This window comes from Nycticebus coucang, chromosome 17 (assembly GCF_027406575.1).
Source record: "Nycticebus coucang isolate mNycCou1 chromosome 17, mNycCou1.pri, whole genome shotgun sequence".
In the NCBI taxonomy this organism is placed as follows: Eukaryota; Metazoa; Chordata; class Mammalia; order Primates; family Lorisidae; genus Nycticebus; species Nycticebus coucang.
In genome coordinates, this window is record NC_069796.1 from 66,252,189 (window position 1) to 66,277,198 (window position 25,010).

Here is a 25,010-nt window from a genome sequence, read left to right on the forward strand (position 1 = left end):
CTTCTATACAAATTGTGGCATATAGGAGGGAAATTAGTCATTTTCTACATTAAAATCAGTAGATATTAATTATAAGCAAATATACACAGCAGATAGACATTGAATCTTTCAAAATCTAATAATAAGTATAAAGTTCTTGCTAACATTTCCCCAGTTTTCTTTTTAGTTCTATCAAATCCTCTCATTTGGACTGGAGGAAAAAAGGTGGATGACTGGAGGCAGCTTTCGCCAGAGACTACTGTCCAGACAGAGATACTGGACAAAAGGGGACTCAGTGAAGCTGAAAGTGGGGAGTTGAGCTAAGAAAGAAGATAAACAAGTGCACATCATCTCTGCTGAGGCAAACTGTGACTCCAAGAAAGAGAATCCAAGAAAACAAATTCCAGGTATAAGGCCCATCCCAAGGGGACAAAGAGGCCCCTCTCCCAAGCAGGAAGCTTGCTGTGGGCTCTCTGCAAGTAAGCAGGGAACAAAAACCTCCCATTTTACCCTATTGGAGAGAATCACTAAAAATGGGGCCTCCTTATCCAGGGAGGTCCCACTTGTGAGCCTAGGCATCATCCTGCCCAACACAAAATTGAGCAAATATTTTCCCAGAAATTCTGAGCGAAGAGTGTTTGGCAAGTCCCTTAGAGGCCAGCATAGTGTGGGCCACTGGACAGCAGTGCAGAAACAGTGACTAGAGTGGAATCATTGGGGTTCCGGAAAAGAGAGATGCTCAGGAGAGAGAGATACGCCATGATAGCACATAGTGGGTGGAGGCACTAACGCCCCTGTTCTGACTTTGGTGAGCATTTTCTGACTCAGTGGCTCACCAGAGGCCAGGCTCCATCCCCTTGGGTTTGCAGGACAGTGCTACCTATGGATTTCTACTATCAGGCACTGGAGACCCTTTGTACCCTCCCTGTTGATCAGTGATTGTACTGCCTAGGACAATCTGATTAGAAATCTCAACCTGGGCGATTCACCTGGGTACCCTCTGAGGTTGAGCAGAGGTTGTTTTGTAATGAGAATGAACTGGTTATCCTCCTCCAGCTGTCACTGGTGTGGCACAAGGCACCACAGTTGCCTATAACTCTACCCAGCTGAGATTTCAACCTAATACCACAATTTATTAGGATTGGGTAGATGTTGGCTGACTTCAAGACAGAGCCAGCTTACACTATCTCACCAATCAGGTCCTCAGAGTCTCCAGCTGCAGCTCTGAAAGAGCACTTTTGAAAGGCAATGGGGAAAAGCCACAATCACAAGGCCTAGCTCATTTATAAAGGGCTGGGTAACTCCAATTCCTGGGGCCCCCAATCCAATATCACCCTACCAGGTTTAATTTCCAAATTGTGGGAAATACTCATAAGATGGGATCAGTGGAAGAACTCTGGCAATGTGAATAATCAGAGTGGATCAACTCCCCCAAAGAATGACAAAGGATTTACAACAGAAGATGGCATTCATAAACAAATGGCTGAATTGTTAGAAATAGAATTCAGAATAGAATGGAAGAAAATATGGAAATAGAAATCCAAAGAATAGTTCAAAAGTTGTTTGAAGAAATGAATGAATTAAAAATCAAAGTCACCAAGGACATAGACATAATGAGAAAAGACACAGCAGTGCTCAAGGAAGTGAAAAAGTTATTTAAGGATGTTTAAAATACAGTAGAATCCCTCAGTAATAGAGTTGAGCAGGCAGAAGAAAGGATCTCAGAAATTGAAGAAAGACTTTTTTTTTTTTTGTAGAGACAGAGTCTCACTGTACCGCCCTCGGGTAGAGTGCCGTTGTCTCACACAGCTCACAGCAACCTCCAACTCCTGGGCTTAAGTGATTCTCTTGCCTCAGCCTCCCCAGTAGCTGGGACTACAGGCGCCCGCCACAATGCCCGGCTATTTTTTGGTTGCAGTTTGGCCAGGGCCGGGTTTGAACCCGCCACCCTCCGTATATGGGGCCGGCGCCTTACCTACTGAGCCACAGGCGCCGCCCTGAAGAAAGACTTTTGTATGATCCAAAGCATACCAAAAAATGGAAGAAAAAATGGCAGAAAAATGGAAAACAACAACAGAACATTTCCTGAGAGAGCTGTGGGATCATTCCAAAAGATCAAACATCTGACTTATAGGAATTCCTGAAGGAGAAGAGGATGGTCCTAAAGGCACAGATGCTCTACTCCAAGATATTATGGAGAAGAATTTACCAAGCATTGCAAAAGATACAGAAATTAAGGTAGGGGATAGTTTCAGAACCCCAGCAAGACTCAATCCAAATAAAGCATCTCCCAGACCAGTGGTTCTGAAGCTTCCTAATGCCTCCTAATGTTACAACTCTTTAATATAGATGTGGTGACCCCAACCATAAAATTATTTTTTTTTTGCTACTCCATAACTGTAATTTTGCTACTGTTATGAATTGTAATGCAAATGTCTGATATGCAGGATGTATTTTCATTGTTACAAAGGGATTGCGACCCATAGGTTGAGAACTACTGTCTTAGACACATGGTAATTAACTTTGCCAAAGTTAATATCAAGGAAAAAATTCTGCAAGCAGCCAGACATAAGAAAAGCATAACCTACAAAAGGAAAAATGTTACAATGACTGTAGATCTTTCAGCCAGAACTTTTCAAGCCAGAAGAGGATGGTCATTGACCTTAAATCTTCTAAAACAAAACAACTTTTAGCCCAGGATCCTTTATCCAGCTAAACTGAGTTTCAATTGTGATGGAGAAATAAAAAACTTTACTAACATACACATGTTGAGGAAATTTGCCATAACTAAACCAGCTCTCAAAGAAATACTCAGACCCATTTTTCATAATGACAAGCACAGACTCAGCTGTCCATCACCAAAGTAAACTCACTCTGAATTGATCAAACAAAACTAACTTCCACAATATGCACTGGCCCTTTGAAAAACATAATGGCCAAAACATTACCATACCTATCAATTCTCTCAATTAATGTGAATGGCTCAAATTGTCCTCTAAAGAAGCACAGGTTGGCTGACTGGATACAAAAACTCAGGTATACAGAGACTCATTTTACCTCAAAGAATTAAAAAAAAAAAAAAAAAAAAAAAAAAGACGACTCAGGGTGAAGGGATGGACTCTACCATACAGGCAAATGAAAGTTGGGGAAAAAAGCAGGGGTTGCAATTTTATTTGCAGATACAATAAAATTTAAACCAACAAAGACAAGGAAAGACAAGGATGGAAACTACATATTTATTAAGGGAAACACTCACTGTGAAGAGATTTCAATATGCTTCTGCACATCTAAGAGCATGGCAAGCAAAGCAAACAGACTGCCTTCAGAATGGGAGAAGATTTTTGCAAGTTATGTTCGGGACAAAGGTCTGATAAGTAGAATCCATGGAGAACTCAAACTAATCAGTCAGAAAAGAATAAACAACCCCATTTATTTGTGGGCAAGAGACTTGAACAGGAAATTCTCTGAAGATGAAAGGTGAATGACCAAGAAATGTAGAAAAAAAAATTCTCATCATCTTTAATCATCAGAGAAATACAAACCAAAACCATTCTGAGATATCACTTAACTCCAGTAAGATTAGCCCACATCACAAAATCCCAAAATGGAAGATGTTGACATAGATGGGGAAAGAAGGGAACACTTCTACACTGCTTATGGGATCCCAAACTAACACAGCTTTTTTGGAAAGAAATACAGAGAATTCTCAAAGTCTGAAAGTAGACATTCCATTTGTTCCTGCAATTTTATGACTAGGTACTTACACAAATTAATAAAAATTATTTTATCACAAAGACATTTGCACTAGAGTGTTTATTGCAGCCCAATTCATAATCGCCAAGTTGTGGAAGCAGCCCAAATGCCCATTAACCCATGAATCAATAAACAAATTGTGGTATATGTATACCATGAAATACTATGCAGCCATAAAAAAGAGACTTTACATCTGTTTTTGTTTACCTGGATGGAGCTAGAACATATTCTTCTACTTATCTCAAGAATGATTTAAAAAAAGAAAGTATCCAGTGTACTCAATACTATTATGAAACCAATATATAATCACTTACACATTCATACGAATGATAAACACAAATATACAGAAATAACAAGGAGAGAGGGGGGTATTTAGGATCTCACCTAATATTCACAATGCAAGGGTACATTTCAAAACAACTAAGAGTATATATTATAAACGTCTTACCACAAAAAAAATAAGTAAGTGAGGTGATGGCTATGTCAATCAGTTTGATTTAAGCATTCCACAATGTATATCAAATCATCACATTGTACCCCATAAATGTATATAGTTATGATTTAATAAAAATTAAATTTAAAAAAGTCCTCTGATTTCTAAGTCTTAGTGAAAACAAGTCATAAATATTCAGGATTCTAGAACACTGTAAGGAAACTAGAAAGTTAAATTTATGTGCTAAACCCTGAGGAGTTTCTTCGACCTGTTTTCTGACAGTACCCTGAATTCTTGTCTTTAAACTGAGCTCTTTACATGCCTAGAATCAGAAGTTGTCACAGAGAAATGTGAATTTTGTGTGTCCCAAAGACACTGCAATGGGATTAGCACCCAACCAAAGCAAGAATTAGAACCAAATCCAAACTTCTGCTTTTTTCAATTCCCAAAGTTTTCAAAGTCTGTGCCCATTTAAAATTTCTTTTATAACAAGGAAGAGACTAAATTGATAAAACAATTGTTACATGCTTACTTCCATCATAAGTATTCTTGAAATGTATTCTAATCCCCCCCCCATAATCCAATGACTTAGTTGCTTTATGAGTCCTTGTTTTAACATTGAGAAGCCAAAGCATAAAGAAATTAAATAAAGCCAGAGTCATGTTGGTAGGCCAGCAAGACCAAAATCTTAAATTCACTGGATGGGCAAAAATGGAGGTGAAAGAGGAAAGAGCTGATGAAACTGATGATAGAGCAATAGAAATCATTCAATCTAAAGAATAGAGAGATGGCTGGGCTCCATGGTGCAGGTCTGTAATCCTAAGCATTCTGAGGGGTTAAGGCAGGAGGAACTCTTAAGGTCACTACTAAAAATAGAAAAATTAACCAGGTATGGTGGCAGGCGCTTACAGTTCCAGCTGATGCAGGAGGATCACTTGAACCCAGAAGTTTGGAGGTTGCTGTGAGTTATGACGATGCCACTACACTCTACCCAGGGTTACAAAGTAAGACCTTATCTCAAAAAAAATAAAAATAAAAAATTTTTTACAAAGTAATAACAGAAAGAAAGGGATTGAAAAAATAAATAAATAGGGCCTCCAACCTGTGGGATAATACTTAAGCACCTAACATGTGAATGGAGTTCCAGAAGAAGAGAAGAAATAAGTTAGTGCAGAAAACTGTCATCAAGAAACCCGCCATCCAAGCTGGAACATATTCTTTTTAGCAAAGTATCTCAGGAATGGAAGAGAAAGTATCCAATGTAACTGTCCTCTAAAGAGGCATAGGTTAGCTGGCTGGATACAAAAACCAAGACCAGATATTTGCTGCATACAAGAGTCACATCTTACCTTAAAAGACAAATATAGACTCAGGGTGAAAGGATGGTCATGCATATTTCAGGCAAATGGTAATTAGAAAAAAGCAGGTGTTGCAATTTTATTTGCAGATACAATAGGCTTTAAACCAACAAAAGTAAGGAAAGATAAGAATGGTCACTTCGTATTTGTTAAGGGTAATACTCAATATGATGAGATTTCTTTTTTTTTTTTTTTTTTTGTAGAGACAGAGTCTCACTGTACCACCCTCGGGTAGAGTGCCATGACGTCACACGGCTCACAGCAACCTCTAACTCTTGGGCTTACGCGATTCTCTTGCCTCAGCCTCCCGAGCAGCTGGGACTACAGGCGCCTGCCACAACGCCTGGCTATTTTTTTGTTGTTGTTGCAGTTTGGCCGGGGCTGGGTTTGAACCCGCCACCCTCAGCATATGGGGCCGGAGCCCTACTCACTGAGCCACAGGCACCGCCCCAATTTGATGAGATTTTAATTGTCGACATCTATGCACCCAATCAGAATGCACCTCAATTTATAAGAGAAACTCTAACAGACATGAGCAACTTGATTTCCTCCAGCTCCTTAATAGTTGGAGATTTCAACACTCCTTTGCCAGTGTTGGATCTATCCTCCAATAAGATGAGCAAAGAAATTTTAGATTTAAACTTAACCATCCAACATTTGGATTTAGCAGACATCTACAGAACATTTCATCCCAACAAAACTGAATACACATACTTCTCATCAGTCCACAGAACATACTCCAAAATCAACCACATCTTAGGTCACAAGTCTAACCTCAGTAAATTTAAAGGAATAGAAATTGTTCCTTGCATCTTCTCGGACCACAATAAAATAAAAGTTGAGCTGAGTAACAACAGGAATATGCATACTCATACAAAAACATGGAAGTTAAATAACCTTATGCTGAATGATATCTGGGTCAGAGATGACATTAAGAAGGAAAATGCCAAATTTTTGGAACAAAACAAGAATGAAGACATGAATTCTCAGAACCTATGGGATACGCAAAGGCAATCCTAAGAGGGAAATTTATAGCACTGCAAGCCTTCCTCAAGAGAACGGAAAGAGAAGAAGATAACAACTTAATGGTACATCACAAGCAACTGGAAAAGGAAGACTATTCCAACCCCAAACCCAGTAGAAGAAAAGAAATAACCAAAATTAGAGCAGAATCAAATGAAATTGAAAACAAAAGAATAATACAACAGATTAATAAATCAAAAAGTTGGTTTCTTGAAAAGGTCAATAAAATAGATAAATCTTTGGCTACCCTAACCAGGAAACAAAGAGTAAAATCTCTAATCTCATCAATCAGAAACGACAAAGATGAAATAACTAAAGACTCCTCAGAAATTCAAAAAGTCCTTAATGAATATTACAAGAAATTTTATTCTCAGAAATATAAAAATCTGAAGGAAATTGACCAATACTTGGAAGCATGTCACCTTCCAAGACTTAGCCAGAATCAAGTAGAAATGTTGAACAGGCCCATAACAAGTTCGGAAATAGCATCAACCATACAAAACCTCCCTAAAAAGAAAAGCCCAGGACCAGATGGCTTCACATCAGAATTCTACCAAACCTTTAAAGATGAATTAGTACCTATATTACTCAACCTGTTCCAAAATGTAGAAAAAGAAGGAAGACTACCCAACACGTTCTATGAAGCAAACATCACCCTGATCACCAAACCAGGAAAAGACCCAACAAGAAAAGAAAATTATAGACCAATATCACTAATGAATATAGATGCAAAAATATTCAACAAGATCCTAACAAACAGAATTCAGCAACACATCAAACAAATTATACATCATGACCAAGTTGGTTTTATCCCAGGATCTCAAGGCTGGTTCAATATACGTAAATCTATAAGTATAATTCACCACATAAACAAATTAAAAAACAAAGATCATCCAGCATCCCTTCATGATCACAATACTTAAGAAAATTCATATAGAAAGCACATTTCTTAAACTGATACAGGCCAGTTACTGCAAACCCACAGCCAATATTGTATTGAATGGAGTAAAATTGGAATCATTTCCACTCAGATCAGGAACCAGACAAGGCTGCCCATTGTCTCCATTGCTTTTTAACATTGTAATGGAAGTTTAAGCCACCACAATTAGGGAGAAAAGGCGATCAAGGGTATCCATATAGGGTCAGAAGAGATCAAACTTTCGCTCTTCACAGATGATATGATTGTATATCTGGAAAACACCAGGGATTCTACTATAAAACTCTTAGAAGTGATCAAGGAATACAGCAGCATCTCAGGTTACAAAATCAACATTCCTAAATCGGTAGCCTTTATATATACCAACAATAGTCAAGTTGAAAAAAACAGTTAAGGACTCTATTCCATTCACAGTAGCACCAAACAAGATGAAATATTTGGGAGTTTATCTAACAAAGGATGTGAAAGATCTCTATAAAGAGAACTATGAAACTCTAAGAAAAGAAATAGCTGAAAATGTTAATAAATGGAAAAACATACCATACTCATGGCTGGGAAGAATCAACATTGTTGAAATGTCCATATACCCAAAGCAATATATAATTTTAATGGAATCCCTATTAAAGCTCCACTGTCATACTTTAAAGATCTTGAAAAATCAATACTTTGTTTGATATGGAATCAGAAAAAACCTTGAATAGCCAAGACATTACTCAGAAATAAAAACAAAGCAGGAGGAATCACACTACCAGACCTCCGACAATACTATAAATCGATAGTGATCAAAACAGCATAGTACTGGCACAAAAACAGAGAAGTAGATGTCTGGAACAGCATAGAGAACCAAGAGATGAATCCAGCTACTTACCATTATTTAATCTTTGACAAGCCAATTAAAAACATTCAGTGGGGAAAAGATTCCCTATTTAACAAATGGTTCTGTGTGAACTGGCTTGCAACCTGTAGAAGACTGAAACTGGACCCACACCTTTCGCCATTAACCAAGATAGACTGTCACTGGATTAAAGATTTAAACTTAAGACATGAAACTATAAAAATACCAGAAGAGAGTGCAGGGAAAACCCTTGAAGAAATCAGTCTGGGCAAGTATTTTATGAGGAGGGCAATTGAAGCAGCTTCAAAAATACACTACTGGGACGGATCAAACTAAAAAGCTTCTGCACAGTCAAGAACACAGTAAGTAAAGCAAGCAAACAGCCCTCAAAATGGGAGAAGATATTTGCAGGTTATATCTCCAACAAAGGTTTAATAACAAGAATCCACAGAGAACTCAAACGTATAATCAAGAAAAGAACAAGTGATCCCATCGCAGGCTGGGCAAGGGACTTGAAGAGAAACTTCTCTGAAGAAGACAGGTGCACGGCCTTCAGACATATGAAAAAATGCTCATCATCTTTAATCATCAGAGAAATGCAAATCAAAACTACTTTGAGATATCATCTAACTCAAGTAAGATTAGCCTATATCTCAAAATCCCAAAACCAGAGATGTTGGCGTGGATGTGGAGAAAAGGGAACACTTCTACAGTGTTGGTGAGAATGCTAATTAATACATTCCTTTTGGAAAGCTGTTTGGAGAATACTTAGAGATCTAAAAATAGACCTGCCATTCAATACTATAATTCCTCTACTAGGCGTATGCCCGGAAGACCAAAAATCACATTATAACAAAGATATTTGTACCAGAATGTTTATTGCAGCCCAATTCATAATTGCTAAGTCATGGAAAAAGCCCAAGTGCCCATCGATCCACGAATGGATTAATAAATTGTGGTATATGTACACCATGGAATATTATGCAGCCTTAAAGAAAGATGGAGACTTTACCTCTTTCATGTTTACATGGATGGAGCTGGAACATATTCTTCTTAGTAAAGTATCTCAAGAATGGAAGAAAAAGTATCCAATGTACTCAGCCCTTCTATGAAACTAATTTATGGCTTTCACATGAAAGATATAACCCAGTTATAATCCAAGAATAGGGGTAAGTGGGAAAGGGAGGGGAGGAAGTGGGGAGGTGGGCGGAGGGAGGGTTATTGGTGGGATTACACCTGTGGTGCATCTTACAAGGGTGTATGTGAAACTTAGTATTTGTAGAATGTAAATGTCTTAACACAATAATTAAGAAAATGCCAGGAAGGCTATGTTAACCAGTGTGATGAAAATGTGTCAAACCTTCTATAAAACCAGTGTATGGTGCCCCATGATCGCATTAATGTACAGAGCTATGATTTAATAAAAAAATAAATAAATAAGAAAAATTAAAATTAAAAAAAAAAAGAAAGTATCCAATGTACTCAGCCCTACTATGAAGCTAAATTATAGCTTTCACGTGAAGGCTATAACCGAACTATAGCACAAGACTATGAGGAAAGGGCCAAGGAAGAGGAAGGGTGGGGGGAAGTTAGGGTGGAGGGAGGGTAATAGGTGGGGCCACACCTATGGTGCATCTTAGAATGGGTACAGGGAAACTTACTAAGGCAGAATACAAATGTCTACATACAATAACTAAGAAAATGCCATGAAGGCTACCTTGAACAGTTTGATGAGAATATTTCAGATTGTATATGAAACCAGCACATTGTACCCCTTGATTACACTAATGTACACAGCTATGATTTAACAATAAAAAAAAAGAAAGAAATCTGCCATCCAGAGATAACCAATTTTAATATTTAATAAAGGCTGGTGGTTCTCAACCTGTGGGTTGCGACCCCTTTGGGGATTGAATGACCCTTTCATAGGGGTCATCTAAAACCATCACATATGGGCGGTGCCTGTGGCTCAAAGAGTAGGGCGCCGGTCCCATATGCCAGAGGTGGCAGGTTCAAACATAGCCCCGGCCAAAAAAACAAACAAACAAACAAAAAACCATCACATACACCCCATAAAAATACAGGTGTATGAAAATAATTTTATGGTGGAGGGTCACCACAACATAAGGAATTGTATTAAAGGATCACGGCATTAGGAAGGTTAAGAACCACTGATACAGGCATTCTCAGGATTTTCTATATATTGGAAGCAAACACATACCCATAAACATGCCACCATGGGATACCAAGGTATCTGCTGCTTGTAAACTGTTTTATCCTTTAATATTATATTGTGAATATTTGTCTATGTCAATAAATGGGCACCTGCACAATAATTGTTAATGGCTGGTTAATAGTTCACTGTGAATGTAGCCATAATTCTTTTTATTCATTAACCTACCACTCTTTAATTGTTCTCAATTTTTCAGCTATAATAATAATTCTTCAATTCTCTTTATCACTTCATATCATTATTATTTTCTTCATTTAAATTTCTAAAAATAAAATCACTGTGTAAGAGGGTATTCGGTCAACCGGCATTTATTTAGCCAACACATATTTATTTACCATTTAATATAAATTAAGTACTGCCAATATGTGACAGTACTACCTTCCCTAAACCTTCATCACCTCTTAAGTATAGTTAACAACATTTGGTCAATCTTGAATGACAGAGTTTAAAAATACACATTTTTGGTTTCTGTGGGACAATTGGACTCAATGGGGCACTGATTATACAAGGTCAAATCTCCACAAAATTATTCCTAAAAGGGTTGAGTCAAATTACTAAATGTTAAGAAAACAAAACATACATGGTGGTTCACTTTCTGGTAGATTCTTTTTCTTTAGTTAAATAACCTTTAGCAGCTACAAAATTGGCTCATGTCGGGGCTCTCCGTTTTGTCTCCATCAATCCAATGGCAACCTATATACATTAAGACCACTTCATTGGTGGATCAGAACTATAATTATCTAATTGGCTGCAATTATTTAGTTATTTCTGACAAACAGTGAAATTTTATAAATTTTAAGATTGCTTTCTGAATATTCTATGAAAAGTCATTGAAAATATCCTGAACATTTATTCTTAGCAAATTGATAGATTCTCCTGTATCTTTTTAAAAATTGATCTTTGTAAAGATTAACTGGGCATGGGAGTTTAACAGAATAGTTGCCGCTCCTCCCATAGACATGAAAGCACAAAATTAAAAGTAGGGAATATACAACAGAGGGAGTAGCCTGGAAAAAAAAAAAAGCATCAAAAATGTTTTTGTCTCTTTAAAACTTCCTCCACTCTTGTTGGGAACTGAGACTTAGTCACTACAGTTGTCATTCACTAAAGTTGAAGGACAGCAGCCTAGAACTGAGAGTCAATGCTTTAAAAGCTCTGTATTTCTGCTATGGGGAGAACAATGTCATTTTAGAGATATGAGTCTCTGCTCTCTGCATCTGTCCACAAATGACTAAGTCCCCCTTTCCTTGTCCTCAAACCTCTTGTCCTCATTCTTTTGATGTGGCCTCAGAGCAAGTTCTGAGACATCTGTAATAGGAGAATGGCATAAAACAATATTATTAACATGAGATGTTCTTATTTCCTGGTGGGAAAAGTAAATCTCGACTGTTTGGGGGTCACCCTCCCGTGTGACTTCACTTTATCGTGGCTCTACTGCTAGTATAGCATATATTAAACAATTATAGGAGCATATTCTTTGAAGTGTGTCTTCCTTAATATGCATACACTGAACACTCTTCAAGAAGGAAATCAATCTTACTCATTTTTATCCCACCCCCATCACCCAGTTAATTCAAAGACATACTAGGTACAGGTATGCAGTGTTTTGTTTTGTTTTAACATATCCTGGCATTCTTCTTGACTATGCATGCAGAAGATATTCCACTTAAAAATAAAGCAAATGAAAACAACATAATGTTGCCAGATAAAATGCAGGACACCCAATTAAATGTGAATTTTAGAAAACTAATTATTTTTAGTTTGAGTGTCTCCCAAATATTGCATGTTTATCTGTAATTCAAATTTAACAGGGCATTTGTAATTTTTCTTTGCTAAATCTGGCAACCCAAAAGTGAATGTACTTGAAATAACCAGAAATTTCCTAGAATATCACTCAAACCAGAACAGAAGTTTCTCCCTGACCTAGGAAGCAAGAAACCACCAAAACTCCATAAAATTAAATGCAGGACTTTTAAGCTAACAGTTCACTAGAAAAGTTTAACCTGGGGCTTAGATATAGCCACCTTATCAGGAATGCTATAGAAGACATTCCTCATTTCTTAAAAATTAGACAATATTACTTCTAAGTTTTTATCTTTTAGCACATTGTCTTATTGCTTTAATTTCTGGAGTCCTTTCAACTAGCAGAGTTAGAAAATCTTGAACTTTTTAATTTATTCATCTTCACTAGTGAACTTTGAACTATACATCTGTCTTTCTGTGATCAGGCTCCCTCCCTTGCTTCAGAAAACACCCTCCTGGGTACTCCCAGGGAAGATCCTTTGGGAGGAAGACTGGTGTGGTGGTCACAAGAGTTGCATCAGTGCACAGCAGCCAGACTCCATTTCAGAAGCTGTTTTGTGAGCACAGATTTATTCCCCACTAGATCATTTTTATTCAGTTACTTTCCCCAAACTCTTAACGACTGCCAAGGTTAATGCTGGCTCTGACTCTGCCTGTTGATTTATATTAATTAAGCCAATCAATGATGTTGTGTCATAACGTGTCTGTTTTTAATATAACCTATTTGATGAGGCTGTATTAATTTGGGAGAAATATGCACTGGCATCCTGGCATGCACTCTTCCTAATTATTTTACAGCCCTCATTCAGTGGTGAAATTAGACTGTGGTTATCACAGTTAATGGAAGCCCATAGCTATTAGTTAAGTGATCTCCACCAGTCACCTGATCATTTCTTGCTCTCAGCTGCATAAGCATGATTGTGCTATCTAGGCAGTCCCTGGTGAATGCATAATTTTAGTGTGGGTGTGAATGTTTAAACAAAATCTCCTGCTTCAGAGCAACAGGATGGCACTCCATACTGGTACGTTTTTCTAGGTAGGAGGGTAACAAGTTGGAATGACTGGACTGTAAAAGGAAAAGTTTCCCAATAGCAGGGTCTATATAAGGAGAAGCAGCTTCTAAGGATATGCAGGAAATTTATACCCTGATCTTGAAGTAATGTCATAAAAAATGTGAGGAGGTAGATTCTCCATCAAAAGCAGATAAGGACAGACATAAAAACCTTCTCCTGCATTTCTTTCCTCACATTGCTCTTGAGCTTTGCAAAGTTGATTCCCCATTGTCCACCTTTCTCTTAAAAACTTGGTGGAGCTCTTAGTCAAAACTTTTCATTCCTCCTTTATGTCCTCAATTATTATATTCATTCATTCGTTGAGTACCTACTAGACACCAAATACTATAAAAAGCACTGGGGAAAAAACTTGTGAATAAAACAGACATAGTCTCTTCTTTCATGGTACTTCAGTCCATGAGACAGGCAATTAAATAAGTTAATTAAAATCAATAATTAATTATAAATTGTGAAGATACCAGGAATCAAAAATAGGCTGTTCTAGAGGATAATGACCAAGAGGAACCGATTTTTGAAGGAATATTTAGGAAAGGCCTCTCTGAGAAGGTGATGTGAGAGCTGAGACCTGACTGACTAAAAGAAACCAACTTTTGGGGTGGTGCCTGTGACTCAAAGAAGTAGGGCACCAGCTCTGTATACTGGAGGTGGTGAGTTCAAACCTGGCCACGGCCAAAAAATCAAACAAAAAAAAAAAAAAAAGAAAGAAAGAAAGAAATCAACTTATCTAAGAACGAGAATAGAAAGCTCCAGCAAAGGAACAGCATGTGCAAAGGTCCTGGGGCAGAAATAGGTTTAGTGTTTTAGGGATCAAATGTAGGTCAAGTGTCTGGAGTTAAAGAGAGGCAAGAAGGAAGAGGAGCTGAGAGTGTGGCCTTTTATGAAGCCTTTCTGTCATTTGAATCTTGAATATAAGTGGTTGTCTATATATCTTTCCTTTTTCCCATTGGATAATAAGCAACTTATGGACAAAAATGCTCTGGTGTTTATTTTGCATCACCAACACTATTGATTATGATGCCTTGTGAAATATAGGTGGCTAAGAAATGGTAGTTGAACTTACATGTATTTATTGAAATGTACCATGAATTCCAATTATACCTGTGAAAGGAGAAAGCTGCTGGGTCTCTAAAAAACTTACTAATTATAGTAGTTTATATTTATTAAACTGTTACTATTTACCAGGCAGTGTTCTAACCTGCTCATACATATTCGTTTCCTTAAGGCTTACAAAAAGAATATGAGTAGATATTATGTTTGTTTTTATTTAAAAAATGAGAAAAGGAGGAGCAGATAGGTCAACAAACTAAAAGTGAGAGTACAGCAAATGTCTGAGCCAGGATATGAATACAGGCAGCCAGGCTCTATCCTAGTACATGTCTATAATCATGATAGTAATGCTCCTACCACTCCAAATACATCTTGGAAAACTAATTAAGCCATTGAAGTGCATCAGTACATAATGTTCTGAGATTTAAGTCAAGTATATGATATGTTTTGGAAGGAACATACTTGCCCCGAATACATAAAATATACCTTTAATAAGTTTCCATCTCTCTGCTTCCTTGGTTGTAAGAAAGGATTATCTAGTTCAAATGATTCTAGTGTTGCCATAGAAACTGTTTTTTCCTTAAATTTTTGAGGTGGCTCTCTCAGTTTGCAAGATACTCAGCTATAGAAATAGTAGAACACTTTTCAATCCTACTAACTATATCATCCAGCACCAAGGGATGGCTTAGGGAAATTTTTGATTTTTTCTCAATATTCTCCATTTTCTCCTTTCCCTCTTCCTCCAACCTAATTCAAATATATAATATAAATAAATCAATGTGCTCGCTATGCAAACCCAATTTTAAGGCAAATTTCCTAACCCCTCTCTCATTCACAACCTACTTGTTTCCCCTAAAATGTTCATATATGAAGCTCTCTCAATCCATTGCCCACCAATGATGTGTGAGAGCCCTCTTGCTTTGAAGACACCTGTTCTTTGAGTTTTCCCTATAACATAAGGGAGGACCAACAGAAAATAATTGAATTCCAAAAAGAAAAAAAAGTCGAGTCTTCTGGAAAGAAATAAAAAGAAAGTACTGGTGTTTTGGTAAAGCAACTTATCTGTCCTCAAAACTCATGTCTTAGTCATCCTTTTTATCCACAGCATGAAGCACAGCTTCTGGCACCCACTGAGTGCCCAGTAAATGTTGAATAAATAAATGTAGGATGTTGCTGATCCTTTGAGAGTTAAATGTTTGAGAAAACAAGGTGGTAGAAAATAATAATGAACCCCAGCCACAGAAATATCTAACTCCTTTTCACACATTTCTATACCAACTCAATCAGCATTCAAGATTATCTTTGCAGTTGTTTTAAAATTGTTTTACTCTGTGAGCATGTAAACCATAATTGAACTGTGTATCTTTTTCCCTAAAATGTAAATATTAACTACTTTCTTAGAAAATATATATAATAATATGAATTTAAAAGAAACAGAACTCTTTTAGTTTCACATACGAAGAATATTTCTAGAATTGGCTAAAGTCTAGGGAGGAATCCTGGGGTGGGGCGTGTGTGCTCAAAATGCAATGAGCTAAAGGATTCAGGAAGGTACAAAGCCCTCAATGTCTTCTGAAGCTTGAGAATGTCACACTTATAAGAACCATAAGGTAAACGTTTTTAATTTAGACTATTGTTTAATAATATTTTCCATGCAAGCATGAGAGGAAAAGAGAGAAACAGAGACCACAGGAAGACAGCTTTGTTGAATTTGAAGTGTAACCAGGCTACTTACATGAGGAAGCCATTATGTGTCTTGTTCTAAGACCCATGGCTTTCTATGGTTTTCCTATAGAATTTTCTTATGATACAGGGTGCCTGTGACAAGAATGAATGAGCCTGAGAGAATCTTTGTGGATGTTTTGCCAACTGTTGGCTGGGGACCACACTGGGGCCACCTTTCTAGGTGCCTTCCTCAGATGCCTGCTATGTGGACCCCACCACAACATGGAAGTTTGCTTCTTCAAGGCAGTCAGGAAAAAGTCTCCATTCTTTGAATATCTCCTTTTGGAAAAATCAAGCCCATCTCTCTATCTTTTAGCTTCTGATCCAACTATTAAATATTTGAATATCCATGTGAGGCTTAAATCCAAACTCTAAAAAAAGAACCAATTGGTCCTATGGCTTGTCAGTGGTCAGTTAAGTGAGACTTTTCTATTCAGACAATTACTACTTGACCTAAGTCTGAGGTCCCCTTGGAACTACCACAGGCCATCTCACAAACTGGTGACTAAAGAGTCAAATGTTCACTTCTTGTCTTATGGTCAGTGTGGTGGTGTGACAGAGATTTATGCTTTGGAAATGGAATGTGGCAAGCTTGGATTAATGAGTACTCTGCTCCAATTAAAGAATAATTTTGTAATATGGCACTTAATGTATTTCTTATGCAAAGGTTTTTGCATTCATTATCTCATTTTATCTTGATCTTTACAAAATTCTGATATGTGATCAGAGAAGGTATTTTAATCTTATTTCGAATTAAGAAACTTTAAGTCTAGCAAAACTAAATCATTTACCCAAAATGGCCTAAAGTATAGTTAGTGAGGGCACCTAGACCATATTCTGAAACTGTGTTATTAATTGGGGTTTTTACTATGTTATGTGGTCATTGTCTTCTTTCTGTATTATGCTTTAAAAAAAGGTAAAATCTCTTTTGTTTGTATCATCTCAGAAATAATAATGATTGCCACATAAAATTAATCACTGGAAAAAAAAGAAGAAAAGAACAATGATGAAAGAAGATAAAGATGTCAATAAAGAAAAAAAGAATATTAGGCCACACTCAGTGGTTCATACCTGCAATCCTAGCACTCTGGGAGGCCAAGGTGAGTGGATTGGCTGAGCTTACAGGTTCAAGGCCAGCCTGAGCCAGAGCAAGACCTCATCTCTAAAAAACAGCCAAGAATTGTGGCAGGCACCTCTATTCCAAGCTACTAAGGACACTGAGGCAAGAAAATTGCTTGAGTCCAAGAATTTGAGGTTACTGTGAGCCAAGACATCACGGCACTCTACCAATGGCAACAAAGAGAGACTCTGTCTCAAAAAAATAAAAAACAGAAAAGAGAATGTTGCTGCCTGAAGGCCCATGGAAGGAAAGACAATCTTGCAATCAAGTCATATACCAAGGAGGATCTTTTGGGAGTGGATACCCCAAAGAATTGTAAAAGAATGTCTGTTTTCTCCTGAGTAGAACTAAAGCTTCATGCTGTATTAGTAATATCTAGATGGAGGGGAATGTTTTATGGTTGCTTTCTATAAGCTCTCGAAATATCAGAGGACTAAGAAAGATTATTTACCATGCCAGGACTGGGCTTTATTCTTTCAACATCAGACAACTAAAATTATGGCACAGGGGGAGAGACAAAATGGCGGACTGAACCCAGCTTTCAACAGAGGCTCCCGTCCAGAAGCAGAGTTAAGGGACAGGAATTTGGTAAATATCCTGGTGGATTTGAACCGCAAAAAGAGAGAAGGTTGAAGAATTCACATCAACACCGCTGAGGCAAGCTGTGATCACAAGGACACAAACAAAAGGTACAAAATCCACCACCAAGCAGACGGGAGTCCCCCTCCCACATAAGACCAGCTCAAGAGCCCCACAATTAAACAAACGGGCAGAAATTAAAGGCCCTCCCACTACACTCCACGGGAGAGACCTTCTAAAAACTGGACCTACCTCCCCTACTAGGGTGTCATGGCATTCTCCTGCTAGGCATAAAACTGTATAAAATGTTAAAAATCCTTTGCCGGCAACCCTGAATCCCCAACACTCCCCTCCCGCTCACTGAGGTCTAGGGCCTGTCCCCCAGGAGTTCGGATTCTTGGGTGATTTCTCCAGGGGCATGGACAGACCCTGAGCTGCAACTGGTCAGTGCTGACTCTGAGGCACGCGAGTGTGGAGAGGGCACCCGGCTAAGGGGGAGTCATGCCTTGGCGGCACTTCCATGCCGTGTGGTGCAGCAGCCCTCCCCTTGCATCAATACGGCCAGGCATAAAACTGAATGAAACTCTAGCTTCCCCCCACTCTCACTCGGGATCTGGGGGCCTGTCCCTCAGGAGTTCAGATCCTTGGGTGATTTCTCGAGGGGAGTACACAGTGCCCGAGCCGCGACTCGTCAGCGCTGACTCTGAGAAACGCAAGTGGCACTCGGCTGAGGGAGAGTCACGCCTTGGCGGCACTTCCCTGCGGTGCGGTGCAGCAGCCCACCCCAGGCATCAATATGGCCAGCCATAAAATTGAATGAAACTCTAGCTTCCACCCACTCTCACTCGGGGGCCTGGGGGCCTGGCCCCCAGGAATCTGCATTCTTGGGAGATCTCTCGAGGGGTGTGGACAGAGCATAAACTGCAGCCACTCAGTGCTGACTCTGGGGTGTGAGACAGAGGAAAAAAGGGTTGGCTGGGGGCCCACACCAGAGCAGCAGTTCCTGGAGGCAAGTAAACAGCCCTTTTTTTCTTTAACAGCAAAATGGCTCACTTCAGGATATTCTGAAGCCACACACCCTGTCTCCCTGGGCAACCAGAGGAGGCCACCTGTGAGCAAAGGATTTGCCTGACACTGCTCACAAACACGGGAAGCTTCAAGGGCAGGGCCAACTCAGAGAGGTAATCGGACACAAACCTCCAGCAGCAAAGACGTTTGAACTCAGAACAGCCTGTCTTCTATAGGCGATCTTAGCAGAAACAGAGACAGAACCCCGCAAAGTTGTCTGTTCTGTTCTGTTCTGTTAGCAACATCAATCAGGGACAGGGCTAAGCCTGAGTGAAAACCTCCCTCCCACCACCTGCATCAAGCACTCAAAGATGCCAGGCCCCATCTCCTCCTGCTAGATAGCGGCAGACTGCAGGGGCCTGGCAGACTTCCTTGCAATTCAGGAAGGTGCAAACCCCAGGAGTATCTGTTCACTACAGGCAACTGGGTTAGCCATCTGCAGAGATACCAGGGACTGGGTCCGACGGAAGGGCAAAGAAGGGAAGGAGACATCAACCTTCCCAGACTGCTCTATTTGCTAGGTGGTTCCTCCTGACTCCACGCAGCACTGGAGTAAGCCATATCAGAGTAGTCACCAGACCCCTGTGATCCAGTTCCCAGAGACCTCTTGAACTCTCCCACCCAACACAGGTGCCGATTGAGACAATCAATTTGGACTTTTTGAACTGAACTAATAGACTGAGGACTTTTCAGGTGGTGCCCTGGGTATGCAGTTGTAGGAAGGTTTGATTTTCCTTTTCCAACTGGTGCCAGAGGTGGGCAGGAGGGGTGACTTAATTGCTGGTTTTTCCACACAGCGGAGACTTCATGCCAGAGTAAATGTTACAATAGGATCGAACAGAAACCAGCTGAAAACAACACAGAACCACTTAGCCCCACCACACAAGGTAGGGCCCCAGTTTCTCAGGCCACAACACTGTACAGGCCCTCGATAAAGTCCCAGGGGAAAAAACAAAGGAAGTAATAACCATGGGGCAGAATCAGCGGAAAAACTCTGGTAAGATGAATAACCAGAATAGATCAACCCACCCAAGAAAAGATACGGCAGATGTCATTGAAGATCCCATTCATAAACAACTGGCTGAGATGTCAGAAATCGAATTCAGAATTTGGATTGCAAACAATATTAATAAAATGGAATTAGGAATTCGAGGAGAAATTCAAAAGTTGTCTAAAGAATTTAACGAATTTAAAGACAAAACCACCAAAAACTTAGACAAACTGAAGCAAGAATTTACAGCCCTCAAAGATATGAAAAATACAGAAGAATTCCTCAGCAACAGAATGGAGCAAGCAGAAGAAAGGATTTCTGACATTGAAGATAAAGTCTTCGAACGCTCCCAATCTCTCAAAGAGGAAGAGAAATGGAGAGCAAAAACAGATCACTCACTCAGAGAAATCTCGGATAATTCGAAGAAAAGCAATATATGAATAATTGGGATTTCGGAGATTGATGAAGCGGCCTCGAAGGGCACAGAGGCCCTCCTGCATGAAATTATAAAAGAAAATTTTCCAGACATGCCTAGAGAATCTGAAATTCAGATAGCAGACAGCTTCAGAACCCCAGCACGATTCAACCCCAATAAGTCATCCCCCAGACATATCATAATTAGCTTCAATAAAGTTAACATGAAAGAGAAGATTCTCAAAGGAGCCCAGTGAAAGAAAACCATTACGTACAAAGGTAAGAATATTAGAATAACTGCAGATCTCTCTGCTGAAACTTTTCAAGCCAGAAGAGGGTGGTCATCAACTTTTAATCTCCTAAAGCAAAATAACTTTCAAACCAGGATCTTATATCCAGCTAAACTGAGTTTCATTTATGATGGAGAAATTAAATACTTCAATGACATTCATATGTTGAAAAAATTTGCCATAAGTAAACCAGCTCCTCAGGATATTCTCAGACCTATCCTCCACAATGACTAACCCAATCCTATACCACATAAGTAAACTCGCTCAGAAACTTCGGATCAAACTCCAACTTCCACACTAGTGAAAGGATTAAAAATGTTCACTGGACCTTTGAAAAACTTGATACCCAAAATTCCACCAGACTTATCAATACTCTCCATTAATGTGAATGGCTTAAACTGTCCTCTAAAGAGGCATAGGTTAGCTGACTGGATACAAAAACTCAAGCCAGATATTTGTTGCATACAAGAGTCACATCTTAACTTAAAAGACAAATACAGACTCAGGGTGAAAGGATGGTCATCCATATTTCAGGCAAATGGTAACCAGAATAAAGCAGGTGTTGCAATTTTATTTGCAGATACAGTAGGCTTTAAACAGAAAGAGGGATGGAGGGAGGGGGGTGGGGCCTTAGTGTGTGTCACACTTTATGGGGGCAAGACATGATTGCAAGAGGGACTTTACCTAACAATTGCAATCAGTGTAACTGGCTTATTGTACCCTCAATGAATCCCCAACAATAAAAAAAAAAAAAAAAAAAAAAAAAAACCATCAAAAGTAAGGAAGGACAAGAATGGTCACTTCATATTTGTTAAAGGTAATACTCAATATGATGAGATCTCAATTATTAATATCTATGCACCCAACCAGAATGCACCTCAATTTATAAGAGAAACTCTAACAGACATGAGCAACTTGATTTCCTCCAGCTCCATAATCGTCAGAGATTTCAAGACTCTTTTGGCAGTGTCGGTTCGATCCTCCAGCAAGAAGCTGAGCAAAGAAATCTTAGATTTAAACCTAACCATCCAATATTTAGATTTAGCAGACATCTACAGAACATTTCATCCCAACAAAACTGAATACACATACTTCTCATAAGCCCACGGAACTTACTCCAAAATTGACCACATTTCAGGTCACAAGTCCAACCCCAGTAAATTTAAAGGAATAGAAATAATTCCTTGCATCTGCTCGGACCATGATGGAATAAAACTTGAATTGAGTAACAACAGGAATCTGCATACTCATTCAAAAACATGGAAGTTAAATAACCTTATGCTGAATGATAGCTGGGTCAGAGATGAGATTAAGAAAGAAATCGCCAATTTTTTGGAACAAAACAACAATGAAGACACAAACTATCAGAACCTCTGGGACACCGCAAAGGCAGTTCTAAGAGGGAAATTTATAGCACTGCAAGCCTTCCTCAAGAGAACGGAAAGAGAGGAAGTTAACAACTTAATGGGACATCTCAAGCAACTGGAAAAGGAAGAACATTCCAACTCCAAACCCAGTAGAAGAAATGAAATAACCAAAATTAGAGCAGAATTAAATGAAATTGAAAACAAAAGAATAAAACAACAGATCAATAAATCAAAAAGCTGGTTTTTTGAAAAGGTCAACAAAATAGGTAACCCTCTGGCCAACCTAATGAGAAAAAAAAGAGTAAAATCTCTAATCTCATCAATGAGAAACAACAAAGACGAAATAACAACAGACTCGTCAGAAATCCAAAAAATCCTTAATGAATATTACAAGAGACTGTATTCTCAGAAATATGAAAATCTGAAGGAAATTGACCGATACTTGGAAGCACGCCACCTTCCAAGACTTAGCCAGAATCAAGTAGAAATGTTGAACAGACCCATATCAAGTTCAGAAATAGCATCAACTATACAAAACCTCCCTAAAAAGAAAAGCCCAGGACCAGATGGTTTTACGTCAGAAATCTACCAAACCTTTAAAGAGGAATTAGTACCTATATTACTCAACTTGTTCCAAAAGGTAGAAAAAGAAGGAAGACTACCCAACACGTTCTATGAAGCAAACATCACCCTGATCCCCAAACCAGGAAAAGACCCAACAAGAAAAGAAAATTATAGACCAATATCACTAATGAATATAGATGCAAAAATATTCAACAAGATCCTAACAAACAGAATCCAGCAACACATCAAACAAATTATACATCATGACCAAGTTGGGTTTATCCCAGGGTCTCAAGGCTGGTTCAATATACGTAAATCTATAAATGTAATTCAGCACATAAACAAATTAAAAAACAAAGACCATATGATTCTCTCAATCGATGCAGAAAAAGCTTTTGATAATATCCAGCATCCCTTCATGATCAGAACACTCAAGAAACTTGGTCAAGAAGGGACTTTTCTTAAACTGACAGAGGCCATCTACAGCAAACCCACAGCCAATATCATATTGAATGGAGTTAAATTGGAATCATTTCCACTCAGATCAGGAACCAGACAAGGCTGCCCATTGTCTCCATTTCTTTTCAACATTGTAATGGAAGTTTTAGCCACCGCAATTAGGGAAGAAAAGGCGATCAAGGGTATCCATATAGGGTCAGAAGAGAACAAACTTTCGCTCTTCGCAGATGATATGATTGTGTATCTGGAAAACCCTAGGGACTCTACTACAAAACTCCTAGAAGTGATCAAGGAATACAGCAGCGTCTCAGGTTACAAAATCAACATCCATAAATTGGTAGCCTTTATATACACCAACAAGGGTCAAGTTGAAAAAGCAGTTAAGGACTCTATCCCATTCACAGTAGTGCCAAAGAAGATGAAATATTTGGAAATTTATCTAACAAAAGACGTGAAAGATCTCTAGAAAGAGAACTATGAAATTCTAAGAAAAGAAATAGCTAAAAATGTTAACAAATGGAAAAACATACCATGCTTATAGCTGGGAAGAATCAACATTATTAAAATGTCCATACTACCCAAAGCAATATATAATTTCAACGCACTCCCTATTAAAGCTCCACTGTCATATTTTAAAGATCTTGAAAAATCAATACTTCGTTTTATATGGAATCAGAAAAAACCTCGAATAGCCAAGACATTACTCAGAAATAGAAACAAAACAGGAGGAATCACACTACCAGACCTCAGACTTTACTACAAATCGATAGTGATCAAAACAGCATGGTACTGGCACAAAAACAGAGAAGTAGATGTCTGAAACAGAATAGAGAACCAAGAGATGAATCCAGCTACTTACCGCTATTTGATCTTTGACAAGCCAATTAAAAACATTCAGTGGGGAAAAGATTTCCTATTTAACAAATGGTGCTGGGTGAACTGGCTGGCAACCTGCAGAAGACTGAAATTGGACACACACCTTTCACCATTAACTAATATAGGCTCTCATTGGATTAAAGATTTAAACTTAAGACATGAAACTATAAAAATACTAGAGGAGAGTGCAGGGAAAACCCTTAAATAAATTGGTCTGGGCGAGTCTTTTATGAGGAGAACCCCCCGGGTAATTGAAGCAGCTTCAAAAATACACTACTGGGACTTGATCAAACTAAAAACTTCTGCACAGCCAAGAACACAGTAAGTAAAGCAAGCAAACAGCCCTCAGAATGGGAGAAGATATTTGCAGGGTATATCTCTGACAAAGGTTTAATAACCAGAATCCACAGAGAACTCAAACGCATCAGCAAGAAAAAAACAAGGGATCCCATCACAGGCTGGGCAAGGGATCTGAAGAACAACTTCTCTGAAGAAGACAGGCGCACGGCCTTCAGACATATGAAAAAATGCTCATCATCTTTAATCATCAGAGGAATACAAATCAAAACTACTTTGAGATATCATCTAATTCCACTGAGACTAGCCTATATCACAAAATCTCAAGACCAGAGATGTTGGCGTGGATGTGGAGAAAAGGCAACACTTCTGCACTGCTGGTAGGAATGCAAATTAATACATTCCTTTTGGAAAGAGATATGGAGGACACTCAGAGATCTAAAAATAGATCTGCCATTCAATCCTGTAATTCCTCTGCTGGGCATATACCCAGAACACCAAAAATCACAACATAACAAAGATATTTGTACCAGAATGTTTATTGCAGCCCAATTCATAATTGCTAAGTCATGGAAGAACCCCAAGGGCCCATCGATCCACGAATGGATTAATAAATTGTGGTATATGTAAACCATGGAATATTATGCAGCCTTAAAGAAAGATGGAGACTTTACCTCTTTCATGTTTACATGGATGGAGCTGGAACATATTCTTCTTAGTAAAGTATCTCAAGAATGGAAGAAAAAGTACCCAATGTACTCAGCCCTACTATGAAAGTAATTTGGG